Source organism: Mytilus californianus, unplaced genomic scaffold (assembly GCF_021869535.1).
Source record: "Mytilus californianus isolate M0D057914Y unplaced genomic scaffold, xbMytCali1.0.p SCAF_8, whole genome shotgun sequence".
Classification (NCBI taxonomy): Eukaryota; Metazoa; Mollusca; class Bivalvia; order Mytilida; family Mytilidae; genus Mytilus; species Mytilus californianus.
The window spans coordinates 109,879,960-109,903,841 of NW_026262734.1; the positions used below are offsets into that span (position 1 = coordinate 109,879,960).

Below are 23,882 nucleotides of genomic sequence, written 5' to 3' on the forward strand. Positions count from 1 at the left end.
AACTTTGAAAAAATACTCACCTACATGAAAGAATCAACTATTTTAGTTTTTTTATCAGCTAACGTATTACTGGCTTAGACATATTAGAACTGTATCCTCTTCCACTTTGAGATATTCTCCTCTCAAATCACATGACTCATTTGAATCAGCTTTGTGCTGAATAATTCAAGGTTAACTCTGTCATACAATTTACACCTATCAGCTTTAGCTTAATAATTGAACAAACTAGTTCGTCATGTTCACACTAAATAAATTAGTTCTTCGTCTTCACACTGTACCACCAGTTTTCTTGCTGAAGGTCGGTGATTCTTGCCGGGCACTCCGGCTCCCTCCACCAATATATAAATGGCCAATAATACTGAAAGTGGCATCAAACACCAACAATCAATAAATCACATTGAAACAATTAGTTCGTCACGTTCACATTAAACCAGTTAAATCTTCATGTTCACACTGAACAAATAAGTTCTTCATTTTCACACTGTACCAATTTCGTCCTGAACATGCATAAACTATTTGTCACTGGACATTAAGCAACCTACAATCAATCAATCTGAACCAATTAATTCGTCATGTTCACACTGATCCATTTAGTTTTTCATGTTAGCACTGAATCAACAAGTTCGTCATCTTCACACTGAACCAAGTAGTTCGTCATGTTAACACTGAACCAATAAGTTCGTCATGATAACACTGAACCAATAAGTTCGTTATGTTCACACTAAACCAAGTAGTCCGTCATGTTAACACTGAACCAATAAGTTCGTCATGTTAACACTGAACCAATAAGTTCTTCATGTTCACACTGAACCAAGTAGTTCGTAATTTTAACACTGAACCAATAAGTTCGTCATGTTCACACTGAACCAAGTAGTTCGTCATGTTAACACTGAACCAATTAGTTCTTCATGTTCACACTGAAACAAGTAATTCGTCATCTTGACACTGAACCAATAGGTTCGTCATGTTCACACTGAACCAAGTAGTTCATCATGTTAACCCTTAACCAATTAGTTCTTCATGATCACACTGAAACAAGTAGTTCGTCATGTTAACACTGAACCAATTAGTTTGTCATGTTCACACTGAACCAAGTAGTTCATGATGTTAACACTGAACCAATTAGTTCTTCACGGTCACACTGAACCAATTAGTAATTCATGTTAATTGTAGCAGCAGTGATGAAAATATATGTAGAACAGTTTCCTACGACCTGTATTATTGGTGCGTATTTTTCAAATTTAAAAAGGTCAGTCGCCTAACAAAAAAGAATTGCCAGTATGACCGTCATTCCACCATTTTCTGCAAGTAGAACAATTTTTATGTAATAACATTTTAACTTCATAGCCTCTTGGTAGTTTTTGTCTGTCTCATAATAATCTTAAATTATAAAATGTTGGTTTTTAACAATAAATCAAATTAAGACAAACTATAAGAAATTTCTTTCAAGGGTTTTTCTCTGTAATATTTTGAATCTGTACATGCCACTACTCCCTTTCCCCAACATCCGACCCTGCAGCAAAACAGTTAAAAAGGAAAATTACTGTTCTCCACATTTCAAGTCGTTGTTATTTGTTTTAAAGAAACTTTTGAATAACTTGCTAACTTCAAGACTGGGGTGAATGATATAAATGCTTTACTTCATGATATCGAAATCTCATTTAACTTTTTTCTTCATTTTGAAAATTGGATATAAATTTCAGAATCATGCAAATGTTTGAAAATTAAAATCTAGTGTTCTAACCCTCAATAAAAGTTAATTCAGGGTGTTAAAAGTGATATCTTTTAATTTTTCAGTAAATTTCCGATCCCACTTTTTAAAGTTTGAACCGGGTTTCGATAATCTGCTCCTTTTCGCTAAGAGAAATACATCATCCTCATATATCCATTAAGGATAACTTCAGGTTTTCTTTCGACAAAAAGAAACCAATTATCCCACCATGAACACAACTATGATAATGAAGTCTTTTTCCGTCTTATCTTACCCTACATGACGCTCTATGCAGCCGAATTACATTAATCTTATTATATATTGTTCGGGTAGACGTTTTTAGGAAGGGATTCAAATAATGCACTGATGTTATATAACAATACGATACAAGATTTAAGTGTGAACTTTCTCCAAATACCAATGCATGAAAGGTGTCAAGACGTTGCATAGTTTACATTTGTGATGTGTTTGACGCAATATAGCGAACACTTGTCGTCGACTCCAAATTTCGGCTTGCATGGGCATTTCATAAATATGGACGGTTTGCATAAATCTAATCACCTGAAAAAAAAAGTAAAATCACAAAAATACTGAACTCCGAGGAAAATTCAAAATGGAAAGTCCCTAATCAAATGGCCAAATCAAATGATAGAACACATCAAACGAATGGACAACAACTGTCAAAATAGCAGTATGGGAGAAAAGCCCATTCCAAATTTGTAAAATTTCTGGAAGAAGTTTACATCGCTGCGCATCGTTTTGATTTCCAAGAAAACCACTTTTCACGAGCCGTACATAACTTGTAATGTCTAATACTATCTTAAATGCAACACTTTATAGTGCCTGAATGTGTTAGTATTAAAATAACTTAACAAGCATTGTTTTTCTTATTTGTTTAGCTGCATGATATTCGTTTAAAAAGGTGTTAAATTTCTGTCTTTGAATTATAGAAACAAACCATTGGTGCTCATGAAACGCACCATTTTTCTGATAAAAAATCTGATTCGGATGTGATTTGGTCGCATTGTTTTTTTTTTTTTTATTCATTTAAAAAAAAGGGGAAACAACGATATTAATATTAATTGATGACTCATATGAAAAACGGCAATTTTTTAATCATGACAAAAATAATATGAATAACGACCATGTTTTTTGCTGGATTCTGTACTGTATTTTGTCGAATATATTGTAATTCTACTTTTTTAAATCACCTCAGCAGTATCAAACCCATTCATACAGGTATGCATGACGAATGATTATCTGTGCTTTTTGAAATGGTCCGCTCTTTAGCCTGTTGTAGTATTCGTTTTTAACATCAGCACCAGAAGTTGCATTTACTTTTCTAACACGTCTAAAACGACAGGTAATCACCTAACTACACCAGGTAAGAAATTTTGAAATAGCGTTCTAGTGATTGAAATAGGTAATTTTATTCGACTTGAACACGTAATTGCATGATAAATATTAATATCATTTTTACTTCATTATCAATATTATCACTATTATTATAATTAGAAGTATTATTTTCACCATTTTCTAGAAGATAAAACTCAAGCTGATAATATATTACGTCATACGAGCGTTACATCTGCATGAGACTCATCAATTGCGTAGAAATAAAACAAAGCAACAAGAGGAGAGCCAAATTAACTAAAATTGACGAAACTAAAAAGTGTCCAAAATATGTCGTAAAAGAAGAGGGACGAAAGATACCAGAGCGACAGTCAAACTCATAGATCGAAAATAAACTGACAACGCCATGGCCAAAAATAAAAAGACAAACAGACAAATAATAGTACAGATGACACAACATAGAAAACTAAAGACTAAGCAACACGAACCCCACCACAAACTGGGGGTGATCTCAGGTGCTCCGAAAGGGTAAGTAGATCCTGCTCCACATGTGGCATCCGTCGTGTTGCTTATGTTATTACAAATCCGGTAAGTAGTCTAATTCGGTAGGTCACATTCGTGAAAAGGGTATTGTAAATATCGGTCCGAGTCAGTGTTATGCATAATTAATTTGCTGAACATCAGATGAAATCTGTAGCAGAAGATGATGATACAAAACGTGTGCTGTCTTTTGTAAATTTTGTTGACACATTACTAGGTTTCCAAATCTGGAAAACTTTAGAATAATTCCTCAAACAGTTTCAAAACTCATCAAAGACTGTTAAAATGTCATATGCTAGGTTTTATTATGAACTTGCATTCTTAGCTCTTCAACTGTTTCGATTCTTAAACATCCTTGGCTTCCAAATATTTTTTTTTTTATGTTATTCTCACAAGAAACTAACACATAGATTAATTCAAAATGGACAACAAATAAATATCATACAGCGATGAAAACAAATATGAAAGACGCCGATCAACGATGACGAACTGCTGGTTTAGTGAATGCATAATGAAAATGTTGTTGGATAAGCATTTTTGTGAGCGCTCAACCCATCCTAACATAGGACAGCTGTGTACCAGCACAACATAATAAAATGCGGTAAAAATGAAAATGGATTAAAGACTTAAATGGTCAGGTTGTTTCATAAAAAGGAAGCATTCATAAGATTCAAATTCGGGAATATCTTGAAACAACTTAATAATGAGAGGGGCACATTGTAGGTCTGCAAACTTTGTGAGAAGTTCCAAAGATGTCTCTGGAAGTAAAATTGGCACAATTCATTTGTCCTGAAACATTAATAAGTGGCAAATCTGGCACGGAGAAAAAAACGTTGTCAAACATTTTCTCAATAATAGGTTCATTACTGCTACATGCGTGTTATCTATTTGTAAGGTATGAATGGATATAGCCTCAAAACTGAATACAATTGCCAATGACACAAATATCAACCGCAGACAAACAAACGAGGAAGTAAACAACAAAATGTCTCCGTACGGCCTTCGACAATGATCAAAATCCATATCGCATAGTGTGTAATATTATTTTGGGAGTTCAGCAACCCTTAATTATTCAACTATAAAATCAGTGTCACATGTGGAACAGGACCTGCGTACTCTTCCAAATTACATGAGATCACCATGGTATATGTTGCCTCTTTTTAAGCTTTTATAACCATAAGTTCAATGATAATCGAAACGACTTTGTTTGTTCGTTAATAAAAGGTACTCATTTGACTAAACTAGATGCGCAATATGACAAATAATGTCCGTTCAGTCCTTTCAGTAATACTTGAGAGCAAAAGAAGGAAATATAACTTCTAATGTGAACGTTGGTGAACTTATACAAGCGGAAAAGACTTAAACTCTTAGATGGAGTAGGGCATAAGGTAGATACATTCTTCAATATCCAAAGATTTCCTAAGTTTTATTACTGCAAATTTATAAAAATTGTATTCGTATTTTCACGCCAGTTTATCAAAGTACTGAGCTTCTTACCTGACGATATTCCAGGAGGAAAATAAAAGAGGGACGAAAGATACCAGAGGGACAGTCAAACGCATAGAGCGAAAACAAACTGACAACGCCATGGCCAAAAATAAAAAGACAAACAGACAAATAATAGTATAGATGACACAACATAGAAAACTAAAAACTAAGCAACACGAACCCCACCAAAAACTGGGGGTGATCTCAGGTGCTCCGGAAGGGTAAGCAGATCCTGCTCCACATGTGGCACCCGTTGTGTTGCTTATGTTATTACAAATCCGGTAAATAGTCTAATTCGGTAGGTCACATTCGTGAAAAAGGAAGGGTATTGTACGACATAAGGAACATATCCGATATCATCTGTGAAACGATTATTCCATAACGGTCAACCTATTAGTCATTACGTCCGTAAAATTTACGAAGGGATGATTTCAACTTCACCATTTGGAACTCTTGGTTTAATAGCTTCCTTGTGAGCAGCAATCCTCTATCAAGGAAATCATGATAGGAAATACAAGCCCTTCTAAAAGTAATTCTAAAATGTCTTTGAACAATGGGGCGATTCAAACAAAACAAGAACAAATAATTTCAAGTGTGCCATGTGTAAGACAAATATTTCTTATTGTCGAACCCAACCTACCAATTTTCGCTCCATAACGTAAATATCAATAATATCAATAAAGCACCCGTTATGATAATTTTCTCTAACATTAGGCAAATGGATAACATAAATAAGGTGTATATGTCAATGAGACACTAATGTACCAAATAACCCCACACACACACACACACATACACACACCACCCCCCTCCTCCCTTTAAAAAGGCAAATAAAAACAAAAACAAGAGTGTAAAATAGGGTCAATAAATTTAAAAACAACACGTTATAAATTTCAGGGATTTTCTTTCATCAGAACGCTTAAGCCGAATATTTGAAAGCCAAGGATGTATAAGAACAGAAACAGTTGAAGAGCTATATGACCAAAAAGGACATAAAAAGTAGCCACATCCATCTACGGTCAACTTTGCCTGAGGGAGTTAAAACCTTTGAAACCAAAGAATGAGAAAACCGTAGAAAAAGGATTCAATCTTTCGATATTATATTTTCTGTTTATTCATTTAATAACTGTAAATAACATTTCTCAAATATGAAAATATCTTATACTTAGAATGATGTTTCAAAACGTAACTGTCATTATCTTATAGGATTGAAGTATACCAGTACCGATGCTACCGAGATATGCTTTCCCACTGTGGACTGTGGTTTTAATATTGATGGTTGCAGTTCTTTCTGTTTTGAGAAATTCTGTGCAGGATCAGCGAGGTGCGTCGGAAACAACGAGTGTTGTTGTGAAGGTTGTGTAAGTGTTGGACAAGCAGAACGATTATTAAGAACAAAAAGGATCTTAACCAATACATGATAGACCATCCAAGTTTGAATTTGATAATGGATAATGTTTTAGTAAATAAATGAAAATACAAACAGCAAAATGTTATCATTGAGACTTGGTTGATTACTATATTTGATTATATCTATCCAATAAAACTTGAAATAAAAATTAACACTTATATGAGAAGGTCTTCTACAAATTGGTTTGGACAAAGTAAGAAACAAACAAGATAAAAGACGTCAATGGACAATATAAAATCAAAAGTAAAAAAATAGGCAACACCATGGCCTAGGAAAACAAGAACGAACGTGGCGAAATATTTAGAAAAACTAAACATGCTAAAGTTCACATCTGTTAATTTTCACGTTTGCTGCAAGATATAATTTGAAATACATAGCTCACGACAACAAAAAACAAATGATACGAGCTCAGTTAATTATAATAAGAGATAAGTCCACATAGATCAAGGAAAACCAGCAACTCTTGACACGGCTATATCATCTAAAAACAGGTTTATTCGAATCACATAATTGTCACTACAGATTATGCTGAAAGTGAAAGTACATTATTTCCTCTGCTAGACGATATTTTATAAAGATATTGTCGTGTGCATCTTATAGTGTAATAGGTCCACTTTTGATAAAAATGAAGATAGCTATATATATTTGAGATTAAAGTGCAATGTTTTGTATTCCTATACAACTATTATACAATTCAAATTAAATTTTTTATCACTACTACTAAACGGGAAATATAATACTCACACGACGATATGTCCAAGCGTATTCCGAAAAATCAACAACTCTTCTAATGGCTTAATACTTCATAAGAAAGTAAAGTTTATTACTACTGTTGCCTTTATGTATCCATATATTTATTCATATTAATCTTCAATTATGGTCCTAAATCCACAGTAAAATTACATTTGCTGTTTTGTTAAAGAACACACATACACGTTCGATTATGTCCACATATCTAAAATGACTCAGATATTATAAGACAATGTCAAACCTTTTTGTGCTTTGCGAATCGTGTCCTTGGAAATTCGAATGTAACGACAATAACTGTCCGATGTCCGTCGACCAATTTTAAGAAAACATTCTGCCTAAAGCGCTACAATTTCCTTTGATAAACAATGGATCCTAAAACAAAAGATGCCTCTCTTCCCTTCCTGATTGCAATACATTTTTTGATAGCTGAGAAAGGACAAATAGTATGATCAGATTTATGAAGCTGTATATTGACACCTATGCGAAAGAAATCTGTCTTAGAAGTTATAAGGTGTAGAATAGCATACGAATAAAAAATCTCAACATATGTTGCACTTAAATCTACAGGTTATTCAAAATGATTGAAACCGTTAATTCGCCACAACTCATAAATTATTAAAACAAAAGTTACGCTACTTGTTTAAAGCTGTTTCTAGCATACAATCAGTTAAAGGTAGAGAAAACACCCGATCTAAGAGAATTGAAAATTCTCCCATATCTGAAAATTAATAGGAAGAATTAGTTTTAGACTATGCTCTCACAGAGCGGATTATCATATTGAGTATTTGGTGTGTCGATTCATTTGTATAATCAAACGGATGTTCACAGTTACTTTGGAGATAGTAAGGTTTAACGTGAAATCCATATAAATACGATTTAGTGGTTGTATGTAAAATTCTCAGGTTTTTGTTACAATGTGCGACAAAAAAAAATCAACATATCCTCAGAAATCAGAAATGTTTTTACAAGCATACAACGTAAGGATTCTAATAAGGTTCAGTATCAAAAAACATCTAGAACGACCTTCATTAACAATGTGTACCGTGGCTTCATTGCCACATCGAAATAAGATTCTTCATGTAGTCCATGAATGACCCAATAAGATGGCTGCAACGATGAGAAGATAAAGTTCTAGAAAGGCCAAGGAAAATTTCTTTTGACATGGAGCATATAAATCTTACGGCCAAGTATGCCAAAACCGTTCCCCCTTAGAATATCCACCAAACGTAGAAGCCGCATCTGTATATAATTCGAAATCCTTTAACAATTTACCAAAAAAAGATTTTTGACAGTTGTTGATAATGATATTAGGCATTACATAAATGATCGATCCGGAATCTTAACACGCATGGCGAAATTGAAATGCCCTAACAGTTGTACAAGTTCACGTTTAGTACAGGATAGTCTGTTTAAAAACTACTTGATAAATTCAATTTGTTTTATTGAACGGGAAGCAGGTCTCCATCTCTTCCGCATCAAGTGTAATACCCAAGTATTCCATAACTATACAAGGGCTAACAACCTTGTATTTAGTCAGTGGAATATATTTTAGAAAAAATATAGTCTTTTAAAGATAGTAGTTATTAAAGCCATTGTTTTTTCTGCGCAAGAATCGGGTATATCTATAGTCAGAAAATCGTATATAAGGTGAAATATATATTCAATGTTGTAGATATTAGTAGCATTCCAACAGATCGCTCTACACAAGTTATAACAAACAATTGGCGAATTCCTACAACCTAACGCTAGTCTATTAAAGGAATAGCATGGTGTTACAGTTATCGCATATCTTTTTCCAATCGTGCACAACTCGTGTACTGCCCTTTTAACAACGCAATCGGAATATGATATATTTTTTGAATATGTATTACGCTCAACTGTTTGAGAAGAAAGAGGGGGAAAATTGTTCCATAATCGATAGCGTTACAAACTCTACAAACTTCTGGCCTTGCATGTGGAGCTAATACCAAAAGAATGAAATTGTCCTTTACACCCTGTCAAATTTTACTTTTAAATCGTAAAGTACAGTAGCATCTTTGGCGGAAAGCATCATTTATAAAATTTCTGACCATTACTGGACTCAATCGATGACCCCTATACCTGAAGCGCTCAAAATCGCCAAAAGCGCACACGAACTCTTTGATAGTCAGCGATCTATGAAGCTGGATGTCCTATTTTTTCCTAGCGAAAAAATTTCCAGCTACTGCTAGTGAGTAAAGTACTAGCTGCCTGGCAGTGAACTGATTCAGAATCTTTCATTAACAAAACAGCTAAGGTAACGTCTCTATCTTCAATTATTTGCTTTTTAGGGCTAGTGAAATGATATCCAAGAAAGGCATAGACGATGACAGAATTCTTATATCTCGTTCCTGTTGTACCTGGACGATACTTCAACAGCTATCAGTTTTGGGTTTTGTTTTTATATTTACTGCATTCAGCGTCATTTAATGACGTATGATGTAGAATTGAAATGTTTCAAAAACAATATCGATAAAAAAGAGCTGTAGATGTACTTCAATGAGACAACAACAAACAACATAGAAAAGTAAACAAATTAAGTGGATAACATCTAAATGTTTTTCATCAATTGCAAAGAAGATAATATTTGGAATGTTTCATGAATACGGCAACCTAGCTTCTACAAAAGTCATCCAACATGTTAACTCTGTCCTTCTTCAATAGAAGAGTGTCTCTTAGACATTGTCTTTAAGTGTGTATCCCCTCCCACCCCCCTTCCCCCCCCCCCCCCCCCCCCCCGGGTTTTCATGGGGTATTGTAATAATATACCAAAGGAATTTAAAATTGCCATGTTATGGCAAAAAACAAAAAAAACTACGAAAAGACAAATAACAGAATACAAAACGTAACATAGCAAACCAAAGGCTGAGCAACACAAACCAAACCAAAAATTGTTTCCCAGAGTTGTAGCCAATGATCCGTGAGCAGAAAATATGATCAAGCTTACCATCGACTCAATGAACAAATGTTTCTGAACATAAGTATATGCATTATAAAATATCTTGAATGAAGTTCATCCACATATATTTTGCAAATCATATTTATTTGTGTCTTTAAGGGGTGTTTCAGAATGAAAACAAATATATTTACGCTGTGATGTTAAGATTATTCGCCACTTGAAATTGATCGGGAAAGAGTCACGTAACCACCCGAAATAGAAAGTAAAATACTGAGAAATAAATTGTAATAAAAGGGCATGCTCATGTGTAAAAATATCATTGAAGACAACTATGAACAGCTTAGCATCTCAAATTTATAACAAAACTCGTTGCAAAGTATTGTACTTTTATATATAGCATATAATATCAAATTCAAATGTCAATCATTTCACAATTTGTACCTTTTTCAGTTTCGGGTACATTTTCTATACTACTCCGATTATCTGTATTCTTTACCATATGTTAGCACAGTGTTTTGGTTTCGGATAAATCGTTGTTTTTAAAACGCTCTATTGGCTTCACAACGAGTAACTCCCCTTTGTAAACTGAGAACGCTAATTTTCATTTTAATTATTAAAATGAGCTGTTGTTTGTCTGTCAATATGAAATGTTTTTCATCTTGTTATGCACTTTCGCCAAAAATGTAATTTGTTTGTTTTTTTCGGTACCATTGGATAAGAGTATCGCTGTTTTCACAGATGCGGTTGCAAAAAGAGGGGAGGGGTCCGAAGAACAACAGATTTCATCAGCAGATTTTTAAATCTTTGTTTTCACATCTAGCATTGTAGGGCATTGGTAACATATGGTATTCACTGTATGGATTTACAGACAGATTTTTTTCATATATGCCAAAATAAAAAGTAAGGAGATGTGGTAAGATTGTCAATGAGACAACTATCCACCAGCATTTTAGAGTAAAGATATTGTGGATATAAGCAAGTATAGGTCATCGTACAGCCCTCATCAATACAGTTAATTCAAAAAAGATAAAGAAAGGGTCTGGAGGGGTCTTTTAATCCTGTATTTCTTTAATGTCAGTTTTTATGTCATTTTTTCTATTCATTATATTTCATGCCTTTTATTCTCTCTTCTTTGAAGTCTAGTACCACATTGTTCTCTATTCTTCCATTTTTTGGCCTATTGTTCTGTCTTCTTTGTTTTTCTGCTGTATTGGCCCCTTATTTTCTATTTTGTAAACCCCACCTAGACCCTCATAAAAGTAATGTTTATAAATTCAAAATCTTCAACCAAATTGCAATTCAATCTTTAATCCAGTCAGAATATTTTAATGAAAATTATAAACTTCAAATTAAGTTTGAAGTGACAACCAAACTAGAGTTTAGGCTAAACTACTGATTAGATTAATAAAACCAGGAAATATGATTGGTTGATCATTGGCAATCATACCAATTTTTTTAATTTTTATACCGAAATTTATCACTGTCATTCCAATTTATAGGAAATTGATATCATCTTACATCATAAAGTCAGTTGTCTTTTCGTAGTTTTTTTTGTTTTTTGCCATAACATGGCCATTGCATTGTCATTTTGGTGGGGTTCGTGTTGTTCAGTCCGTGGTTTTCTATGTTGTGTTTTGTGTACTGTTGTTTGTGTGTTTGTCTTTGTCTTTTTTAGCCATGGCATTTTTGACTTGTTAGTTTGAATGTCCCTTTAGTATCCATCGCCTCTCTTTTTCTAAAGTTTGCTTACTTATAAACCGATGTCAATGATATTATAGGTATACACCATGTTATAGAAAACTCATCTCACTTTTTCGTCATTATTTGGTAAGAATGGATCGGTACGGAAATTCTACAATAATGTTAATATTTCGATGTTAAGATTTTGTGAAGCTACTCTTTATAAAAAAAATTATTTCATGATAGTAAAATTGTTGCGCTCAATTCCCGATGATATGTCTAAAGACTGCCTTTGTCCCTCCTTTTACAATACAGTATTACGTAGACTCCCTTTCTCTAACCCTCAACAATTCATACTAGTCTCCATGTCCTCAATTCAACAATACATACTTAGACTCCCTTTCCCACATTCTCTACAATTTTTCTCCCAACCTCGACAATACATAGTAAGAATCCCTTTCCACCAACCTCAACAATGACTACATTTTTTTGAAACACTTTTGTTTTTTCGACGACAGGTATAGATTGTCTAAGCCTTATTTGGAACCCCATTTTTAAATGCATACCTAGATACCCTTTCCTCGACCCCCTCGACAATGCATACTCAGACTCCCTTCATCCACCCTCGACAATGCATACTTGTCCCACTTTCTCCACCCTCTACAATGCATACTTAGACTCCCTTTCCCCTACCTCGACAATTCATACTAAGATTCCCTTTCCCTTAACTTCAACAATGCATACTTTGACTCCCTTTCCCTCACCCTTGACAATGCATTCTTAGGCTCACTGTCCCCAATCCTCCATATTAGATACCTAAACTCCCTTTCTCCCATCCTCAACAATGCATACTTAGACTCAATTTCCCCTATCCTCAACAAGGCAGACTTAGACTCCTTTTGCCCTATCCTCAATAATGCACACTAAGACTCATATGCCTCAAACCTCAATAATGCATACTAAGACTCCATTTTCCCTATCCTCAACAAGTCATACTTAGACTCCTTGTCCCCTATCCTCACTAATGCAGCCATGCGATTTCTAACATAAACAAAATGTCACATCCAGGAAAAGGACACAATTTATCGGTAAGATTACAGATTTTACGTATTTTCTGGTATTTAAAGTTTTAAGACTGCAATTTAACTTATGGCGCTTTTTTTTTTAAATCTTCCATCTTAGATTGATAAGTTGACGAAAAACGATACATTTACAACTAAAGACTGACCAACACCAACCGCGCAAAAATGTTGGAGTGATACCTCTCGAGTTATCCGAAATGGTGTGCAGACACTTCCCCATATGTGTCATCCATGGATGTAGTCATTGCAAGTATAAATAAGGTGATTGCACAATCGAGGGAAAGAGGATTGTAGCTACGAAAATTGGAAGATATCAGCGACTCAAATATTAAAAAAAAACGGTCAACTAAATCCTAGTTGTGTCCGTAAATTTTTGAAGGAATGACTTTAACTTTACCATTAGGAGCCTCTGGTTCAGTATTTTTCTTGTGAGCAGCAGCATTATACCAATGAAATCATGATAGAAAAATGCACTCTTTGGAATATCGTATCAATTCGGAGATGTATATTTTCCAAACTCAATAGTTAACATGCTCATCTTAATAATTTTTTATTGGATTTGGTAACGTTTGAAACGCCCTTTTTAAATCTATTTATAAAATTGAGAATGGAAATGGGGAATGTGTCAAAGAGACAACAACTCAACCATAGAGCAGACAACAGCCGAAGGCCACCAATGGGTCTTCAATGCAGCGAGAAACTCCCGCACCCGGAGGCGTCCTTCAGCTGGCCCCTAAACAAATATGTATACTAGTTCAGTGATAATGGACGTCATACTAAACTCCAAATTATACACAAGAAACTAAAATTAAAAATGATACAAGACTAACAAAGGCCAGAGGCTCCTGACTTGAGACAGGCGCAAAAATGCGGCGGGGTTAAACATGTTTTTTGAGATCTCAACCCTCCCCCTATACCTCTAGCCAATGTAGAAAAAACAAACGTACAACAGTACGCACAGTAAAACTCAGTTTAAGAGAAGTCCGAGTCCGATGTCAGAATAGTAAACAAGAGAAAATAAACAAAATGACAATAATATATAAACGAACAAAGGACTACTAGCAGTTACTGACATGCCAGCTCCAGACCTCAATTAAACTGATTGAAAGATTATGTCTTCATCATATGAAAATCAAGTACAATCCCTCCCGTTAGGGGTTTAGTATCATACCGTCATAAAATATACCTTTTTCAGAACTTATGAATTAATTACTAAGTTTTTCAAAAGTCGTTTTTTATAAGTTTTGAAGATTGTGCGATTTTCGCTAATTTGCTTGTCTTGTTATATCAGTTAATTATCAATGTTTAAACAGTTTTAGACCATGTACAATTATTAAACTTATTTGCTACGTAAAATAACGTTACAGATACAAAATAATATATGTAGTCCAAACAAATCCAGTGATCAAATTATAAAATGATAAAATTAATATGACAAGTACTCAGACGGCTAAAAGGAATAAATCATTGTTAGTTTTTATACCTTATGTTTCCGCTACAAAAAAATATCAGCCTTCTTTTCACGGAAAACAAACATATCCTGGACCACATGTCCTACCAATGAAAATAACTTTGATTATCATGTCCTTGTCCGTCTTATTAAACGATACACTATTTAAAGGTAGACTAAATACGTTTAATTTTATTATACATAGTTCAAGTAAGACAGGTAAGTTTAATTACCTTAGTACAGAAGGTATGAAATTTTGTAATAGCGTCCAATGATTGTAATTGTAGATTTTATTCACCTTTAACATGTTTTATGTGAAATTAGATGATGGATGTTGAAAAAATTCTCACTATTTCATTTTTATTATTATCATTATTGTTATTATTATTATTATTATTATTATTATTATTATTATAATAACAGTCGTATTTTTTTTTAAATCAGACTAATGATATAGTACGCCAGACGCGCATCTACTTAATACTCAAAAGAAGCGTAAAATCAAAACAAATGGAATATCAAATCAAGTTCAAAGTTGACCATATTAAAATTCCAAAAAGTTGTTCCAAAGATGTCGTAAATATCAGTCAATGTCAGTTGTAAGCTTAAGTAATATGCGTAACAATGAGTACTCAAAAACCCATCAAAGACTGTTTAAAATGTCACATATATAATTAATTTTGCATTTGATCACTTTCCCGCACATAAGCTTCTATAAAGATTACATAATGAGATTTTAATCGCTTCTATTTGATCTTAATGCGATTGATGTGTTTCCCTCGGTTTTAGTTTGTAACCCAGATTTGTTTTCGCTTAATCGATTTATGACTATTGCACAGCGGTATACTACTGTTGCCTTTATTTATCTTGCAGGACTACTGCATAATGAGAGCCTTCTTTGTCTTTTGCATTGTATTGATATGTTTGTCGGGTAAGTTCACGTAAGTGTATCGTGTTATGCAATTATCATATTATGGTTTAAAGACTGATTGGCTCGGAAGCAGAAGAATGGTTCTAGGCTCGATTGTGAGCTAGCACGTTTAAATTCAGCTCAATGTATATTTGTAAATACCAAAACTACCAATATGGTCATTTCTAACAGAAAAACATATGCAATACTTTTAATAACATGAGTTATTGATACTCATTGATGCCGTAAACCAACCCATTTTTGTCACTTTAAATAAAACATAAAGATAAGATGTTAACGATGTTAGCAACTCTTGATTTTGACGATTTGTCAGATATTCGGAAACCTCTATTTTTATCCATGTAGTGACTATAAAGATTTTGCCAACTAATCATAACCTGACTATTAAACAGATTTTTTAATGAAAAAGAAACAATTTGTTTTAGGTTTGGATCATACTGATGCTGCTGTTAAGTGCTTTAAAAGTTACTGCAGTAACGATGCTGGTTGCAGACAGGGATGTCTCGCCAATGGTTGTGGCTCGAAACATTTCTGCAGTGTCAAAGAAAAGCAATGCTGCTGTGATGGTTGTATTTCTGAATAACAACAGGAAAATTTCAAACATAACATTTTGAGCAGTGCAGAGAACGTGTTTATCTATGCATATTGAATTGTTACATTAATCTACGATCTGAAATTAACATTTATCTGACATTTTGATTTGTCGATAGATTTATGAATTAAAGTATTGTTAACTATCATTTATCACAGTTATTGAACATGCTCATTTTTAACGGAACTGCTTTTTATTATCTCTGGGGGGTTATTAATGCACTGCATAAAGACGCTCGTGTTTGTTTACGATGACAAGATTTTTAAACGAAATATGTATTTATAAGAATCTAATGAATACTTTTGGCATGTAAATGCATTGACAACAAAGAATTTTGTTGGATACACGGAAACACATCTAGTTGTTTTCAATAGATGATAATATGTACAAACATTCATTCATGAAATCTATAATTCTACAGATTTTTTGGACGATTTCTTTAATTAAACATTTAAGGTGGGATCGCTGTTTCATAATCTCTTTACCAAACATGTGGTGGAGTTAAGTCATATGATATATATGTATCTCAACTTCAAATCGATCATAAACCGTTTACCTATACATTTCCAGTAATTAAGTTTAAATGTTACGAATAGTGAAATATTTAGGAAAAATAGTTTACATGTATCAATGGATATAATTTGGGATATTAATAAAATCTATTGAGTCACACTGTATTCAATACAAAGCATGCCTTAAAAGTTAATGTTATATTAAGATGCAGGTTTATTTGCTCCAAAAAAATAAAAAAAACCAATACGTTATAAATTGTCTTTTCTGGATTTACTTCCATCAGGAACGCTCAAAGCCGAATATTTAAAAAAGCCCACGATGTACAAGAACCAAAACAGTTGAAGAGCTATATTACCAAAAAGTACCGAAGTATTCACTACTGAACTGATGTTACCCTCGGGACTGATAGTACACCAGCAGAGGTATCGACCCAGTGCTGTACGAAATGAAGAAAAATTGTTATTTTTGTATATTCAATCCATAGCGTTTATATTTACGACCAATAGGAGCTAGTACATATCTTAGTCATTTTGAACCTAAATTGTCAACGGAGTGCTTAGTGTGCCACTGTTAGTTGTATGTAGACGATAGACGAAATTTTCTTGTCTTGTTCACTAACATATAGGCCTGGTATTCTAGTTTAGCCTTTACAATCAGCTGGTAAACGTTTATCAACGAGTGTATCATCAAGCTAGACGCCAACACCTCATGTGCAGACATTAAATAGCATTGACACGGCAATTTGCTGTACACATGTTGATGACCATTTTAGATTATTCAAAATAATGATGGTTTTACACTTGCTTGCGAATGTTCTTTTACGTCGTTTTTGATAGGTTTACCATCTGTTTTGATTTAGGAGGGCCACGGATGAAGGTCTTTTGTAGTCCGAAAGCTGTGATTATCGTGACAATGGTAGTTCGATGAAAGATTACCATAAGAATGATTCCATTCATACGAAATGTTGTACAAAACGTCACAAATTGCAAGGGTTTTTTTTGGGTTTTTTTTTTTTTTTTGGTTTTTTTTTTATCGTGTATCACATAGTATTGTTTAATAACATTTCATTATATCCCTATACACTGGTCATTTTATTTACTGTTACCACATATCCTTACCTGTAGTAAACATGTACTTCATTATAAAAGTAAATATTAACATGATACCTGTCATCATATCAATTAAGATAAAAAACAAAAAAGAAGTTTAGTCATCCTATCAATCTAGATTTAAAAAAAGTTTGTTATCACTGTTTGGTTACCTTTTCACCATTTTTATTGCAGTTAAGCCGTTATTAACTTTTCATATCATGTGACAGGTGCATTCCACTCGTTTGCGGCAAATATTCCACTTAAATTGTACTTCAATATAATGTCATACAAGATTATATAATTCTAAATTAACTGTTATGTTAAAAGTAAATTAACAAAAATACTGAACTCCGAGGAAAATTCAAAACGGAAAGTCCGAAATCAAGTGGCAAAATCAAAAGCTCAAACACATCAAACAAATGGATAACAATTGTCATATTCCTGACTTGGGACAGGCATTTTCTTATGTAGAAAATGGTGGATTAAACCTGGTTTTATAACTAGCTAAACCTCTCACTTGTATGACAGTCGCATAACATTCCATTATATTGACAACGATTATTGCACTTACATTTCTAATAACCCCTCTGGCTTCTCTGACACTGAAATAACATATTCTGCTATTCCTGTCTACAATGGGAAAGCCATTTGAATTCACAGTATCTGTTTTACAAATAATTGAACTTCCATCAATCTCATTTTCAGTTACGTACACTACATATTCTATAAAATGAATAGGTTATAGAAACTTTTTAACTTTTAACTTGAAAAACACCGTTAAAATTATATTCAAATCACTTCAATATAATTTCCTAAAGTATGTTTTAACAAGTGCTTGAATCTCCGAAATCCCTTTCAAAATTAAATAAAGCATAAAGCCGAAACTAGGAGGTCTTCTAAATAAACTTATCTAGCTGCTCATTAGTACGTACTTCGATAATAACATGATAACTACCAAACCTTTCCAAATTATCCGTTGAAAAAATTTAAAAAGTATTCAGACATTAAAATTCAAACTCCCTCATGGAAACTAAGATGAATATGGCGTTTACATGTCCTAATTGATACGTTACGAGCGTGCATGCTCATATTTGCACGAATTTCCTTAACAGGGTCGTGTTAATAATACATATCATGGTTCTGAAGAATATCGACTGAAATCAACACTTCAGAAGTCTTATGGTCATCGTGCAATTAGTAGATCGTTCTGACTTATTTGTATCCCAACTTATTAGCGACATGTATTTTGGTTTCATAGAATTTTGTCTGTTTTTTTAATTAACCGATGTTGTCATATTCCATATCTTGTCAAATTGACATAAGTTGTAGTCCAATGATAGTAGTTCAGTTCGACGCGATTCCCTCAGTACTTTATCCTGATTTATATATTAGAAATACATTTACATCAGTATACTGCTGTTGCCATCTAGGTATATCATTATACTGCCCACTTTCCAAAGCAGGCGGTACATAGTGATATGGGAATTCGTTTTTGTCAGGTTTTTCGTGTTTTTGTTCCACTTTTGTATCCGCAACTGCTCCTGAACCAATTTACAGAATTTAATGTAAATTTCATAGAATCGTTCTCCTGTCAATTTTTTTTTTTTTGGCATTTACTATTTCATTTATTCATCTTTAAAATATAATTGTGTTTACTTGTATGACTATATAATTTGACACACTATCCAACTATAATACACATGTTTATATCAGTTTCTCCTTTATGCCCCTTATCAGGATATAATTAATCTTTCTCACAGCCTTTACCATATAATGCCTGTTAACACCTCTTATTTTGTGTTTTAGCACGGACCGTTTTGGGTTTTCCTCACCGAAGCATGGACTTCGCCATTGTGTGTTTAGTGATACCCATTATGTACCCGTTTCTCCTCGTAACAATAAATATGATTCATTGAAATTTTCTCACAATATTATCCATATAATGCCTTGTGCAATTCTTTTATAGTTTTGGAATATTCTTAAGGTTCTTCTTGCTAATTTTTGGACTTGGATTATCTCATTTCTCTATTAAGAGAGTTTTCATTTTGTCATGTTCAGCAACTCCTTAAAAAAAAGGCAAAATATCTTTAGGGAACTAGCAAAATTCATAAGTGCTAGAAAATCATCACGCCATAATCTGTATGTTAGATTAACTGTATAGTCCCATCTTGGATTGTAAAATAGCAGTACACAATTGGTGAAGTTATTTGCTTAAATCTGCAAATATTTAGACAGATTGGCAACTAATGTGTTAAATTCTTCGTTTAAATAAAGAAAAATAAGTGATTTATTGCATTAAATAGACTGTTTTAAAATATACTAAATAAGTGTTTTTGTTCGATTCAATTTGTCATATTTGTCAACTAAGAGGAGATAACTCTTAAAGTAAAATGTTTTATACTGGAATGATAGTGAAATTTTCATTTTTACTCGTAGCAAAAAAAAAACAATTTCAGTGACATCCTTTTTATTTTTATTTTCTTCAAGCATTTTATAAAACCTATCTTCTCATATTCTATTTTAAAGTTCTATCTCATAGATCTCTTTTTATACACAAAAAGTGTTTTTTATAAATAATCTTTGCAAAATTGAGCAAATTTGAACGACATGTAGCTTGAAAAATAGCATAGTGACCCATACTTTGGATTATATTTTTTTTAAAGCATGGAAAAATCTCCATTTTGGTAAAGTATACGAAAATTCTATCTGAAGAAATATATAGTGATGATCCACATTAATACAATTTTATTCATAGTTGTCACGTTTTAACCATATCATCCCTAGCATAATCATGCTATTATGTAACTCCTAATACAGTTTTAAATCAAAATCATATTATTTAGGATATCCTGTACCAAACTATGGACTCTAGATTCCTTCTCCCAATTCATTGATATTCGTTGAAATTGTTTGCAATCTTTTATCATGAATTGATATAGCATACTTTATAATTTGTTTTTCTATAAGAATAGTTTTTGGTTTTCCTTACCGAAATAAGGAAAATTTTTATTGCTTTATTTCGGTGTTCGCATTTTGTTTCAAATCATTCTAAAACTCGTTTACAATTTATTAAAAATGTCTCACAATTTTAACCATTTATTGGTAATGCGCAATTCTTATTTTGTATTTTGATCAATGAGTTACGCCATTACTTTCAGAAATTCATATACACACTACAGAACACTTCTATATCCCCTTCTTTTCCTCAACCCCTAATCAGAAGTTGGTGGAATATCCTCTGAACCATCTGTTGTCAATGTGACCTCTCATTTTGTTTTTAATTTCAATATCGGAGGACGGAGTGTTTTTTACAAAAGCATGAACCTTGCAAGGGGCGGTATAATTTTGTAATTTTTTTACAGTACCTCGAGATTTCTTAATTAAGCAAATTATTATTCAAATGTATGTTATCCAATTACATACATTTATGTTGTTTGAAATAATTGTTTTATCTTTGGAGCCGTACATTAGACATAATTGTACAATGCAGACTTTTATAGACAGTCTCCCTATCAATATTTTATAAAAATTGCCTGATTATAATAAAATGTGAAATCATTATCAATTAAATTCATTCAGTAATCCCATATATTGCATTGCCTTTTTAAATTTATAGACGAACTTTTGGAGATTAAAGAGACGGACGTGATTGTAATATCTCAATCTTTCTTACCATTTGAAATTGACATTGATCATTTACGCAACTTAAAATTCCTGACATGCATGAGGGTTAATAATTAATTGACTATCAAGCATCATGCCCCATAGGGTAAATGTAAATATTGAAGAGACATGCAAAACAAAATGACAATATTGACGAGACATAAAAGATAATAACAAGATTAAAGAGACATGCAAAAGAAAATGGCAATATTGAAGAGAAAAGGAAAGGTCCATGACAATATAGAAAAGACATATAAACGGAAATGCCACTATATTAGCTAATGATAATCAATCTTAACGTTTTCGCACTTTTGTTTATCCTCTAAATTGTTATAACTACCCCCTTTCTGTCTTGGAAAATGAACACCTCATTAAAGGAGGATCCCGTACCATTTTATTGTGTCCTCTTTTACTTTACTTCATTTACAGCACTATGTATAGACCGCCACATGTAATTTGTTTGTACTACGATGTTTGTTCGATATAGACACGGGTACTGTATGTTAAATGAGATGCATGAGCATGCAAAAAATGGATTTGATCTTTATTGTGATTATCATTTACTAGTAAATGTCGATATGAGTCAATTCTATTAGTGAGGAACTTTTGTTGCCAGTTGTTAAATGACATGTTCTATAACATATATAATAACCAACATAAACATCTTTTTCACATTTGGTTCTTTCTAAATCACCACGTAACAAGTGGCACGCGTTAGAGATTAGACGATTAGGTTTTATTACAGATATTATTCTGGGTAAAAGTTGTGCTTGAGACTGTATACATGTTGGTTGTCACCTAAAAATGTGACTCAATATATAGCTCTATCAACAGTATGCTTAAGAATTTATTCATCTGATATAATCACGTTTGTGCTCTTATTATAAAACAATAATGAGATGGGATGCAGTTATCAATGAGACAAATAACAATCGTTGATCATTAAATCATTCAAGTTGCTCGTATAACCATAAGCCTAATGATAGCTGAAATGATGAGTCTTGTTTATTAAAAGCATTTTAACGTACAAACATAAGTGTAATAGATGTGCATATCAATAATATTCCTTCAGTGATACTAGAAACTTTTTTGTGGAATTCAAAGAACTAAACGTTTAAGTGCTGAAAGAACAGAAACGGAACAAAAACATGGTCAAACATGGAATAGGAATTATCTCTGTGGTAAATATATTACTTAATTTCAAAAATTTTCTAAATTTAAAAACTGAAATTATATCTTATTTTCATTACAGTATACAGTACCTAGCCACTTTTTAACATTAACAGGTATCGATCAAGCAGTCTCATACAGGATGTTTAATTCTGAAATAACTTTTACCAATGTCTTCAAACAAGACTAGAACAGATAAGTTCAAGAACTCATGTGTAGGTCATCTTTCTCATTGATGCTACTAAACAACCCATTATCGCTCCTTTACATTTCAACATAAGGACACAGAACCAATAGGCCATCAAAAACTCTATGGAATAGATCAACATCCCTTTACATACAACAAAACACAAAAGAATTAAGATACAGTTTATAAGATTCGGTAGTGAAGAGTCAATATTTTGATGTTACTCATTCTATCCAAGTAACTCATATATATAAAAAAAAATAACAGTTCTTTATGTATATTCGTTACCTGATACTTACAATGATGTTTAAACAATTTAAAACTGATAATATCTTATGGGATTGAAGTATACTGATCCTGCAAGCAGATGCTTTCGTACGGCTGACTGTGGGTTCTCTGCTGATGGTTGCAGATCAACCTGTGTTGAGCCGTTGTGTGTCGGTAATGCCACGCACTGCGTGGAATACATGAAGTGCTGTTTTAGTTGTTGTATATTTGGATATGAATATATAGAAGGAGAAGGATATTTACCATCTAATTCACCAAGAAAAATCATACAATTTCAAAAGTGTTACAATTTCACGGATACTTGCATCTAAGTTGATTGTTTCGTTAATTTCGTAATGTTTTAAGATTATCGTCCATGTGCTTTGTAGATATGAAAATAAAATGATGTTGTATGATTTCCAATTAGACAACTCTCCACTAAAGTGTTTACATATCGCAATTCATACGTTACCCGCATGCATGCTCACGAACTGCATTTACAGGGGTGTGTTTATATTACAGAAACTTTCCGGAAGGTTCTGAGGAAGATCGAATGAAATCAACAAATCAGTTGTCTTAAAGTCATCATGGCAATTGGTAGAATTTCCGACTTGTCTCAACTCATGATTGACATGTCTTGTTTTTTTTTTTTTTTTTTTTTTCAAAGAATATTTGTCTAAATCTTCAAATTAACTGATGTTGTCCTATTCCCTTCGTGTCTAACTTACAAGAGTAAAAAAGAGTATTTTTTTTTTTTTTTTTTTTTTTTTTGACGCATTCATCTTGCCCCGTTCATGTGATTCCCTCAGTTCTTTATCCTGATTTATGTATTACAAATAGATTTACATCGGTATACTGATGTTACCTCTAAAGTATATCCTTACATCGCCAACTTTCTAAAACAGGCGGTATATAGTGATAGGGGAATTCGTCTTTTTGTCCGTTCCTTAGTGCTTTTGTCCCACTTTTGTACCTGATTCTATTTCATTTCTTCGTCTAAAAAATTGATTGTGATTTACTTGGATGACTATATGAAATCGGCACACTATCTAACTATAATACTTATATGTATATGCTTCTCTTATT

The 23,882-nt window shown here is 33.0% G+C and overlaps 2 long non-coding RNA genes across 2 annotated transcripts in view; both read left to right on the forward strand.

The window, feature by feature from the left end:
- LOC127710798 (uncharacterized) overlaps positions 1-23,882 on the forward strand; it is a 248,828-nt gene that overhangs the window by 196,167 nt on the left and 28,779 nt on the right. The window lies entirely within an intron of this gene.
- Positions 15,234-16,053, forward strand: LOC127710802 (uncharacterized). The gene is made up of 2 exons (XR_007986342.1): positions 15,234-15,313; positions 15,739-16,053. It is a non-coding gene; the product is annotated as an uncharacterized LOC127710802 (long non-coding RNA).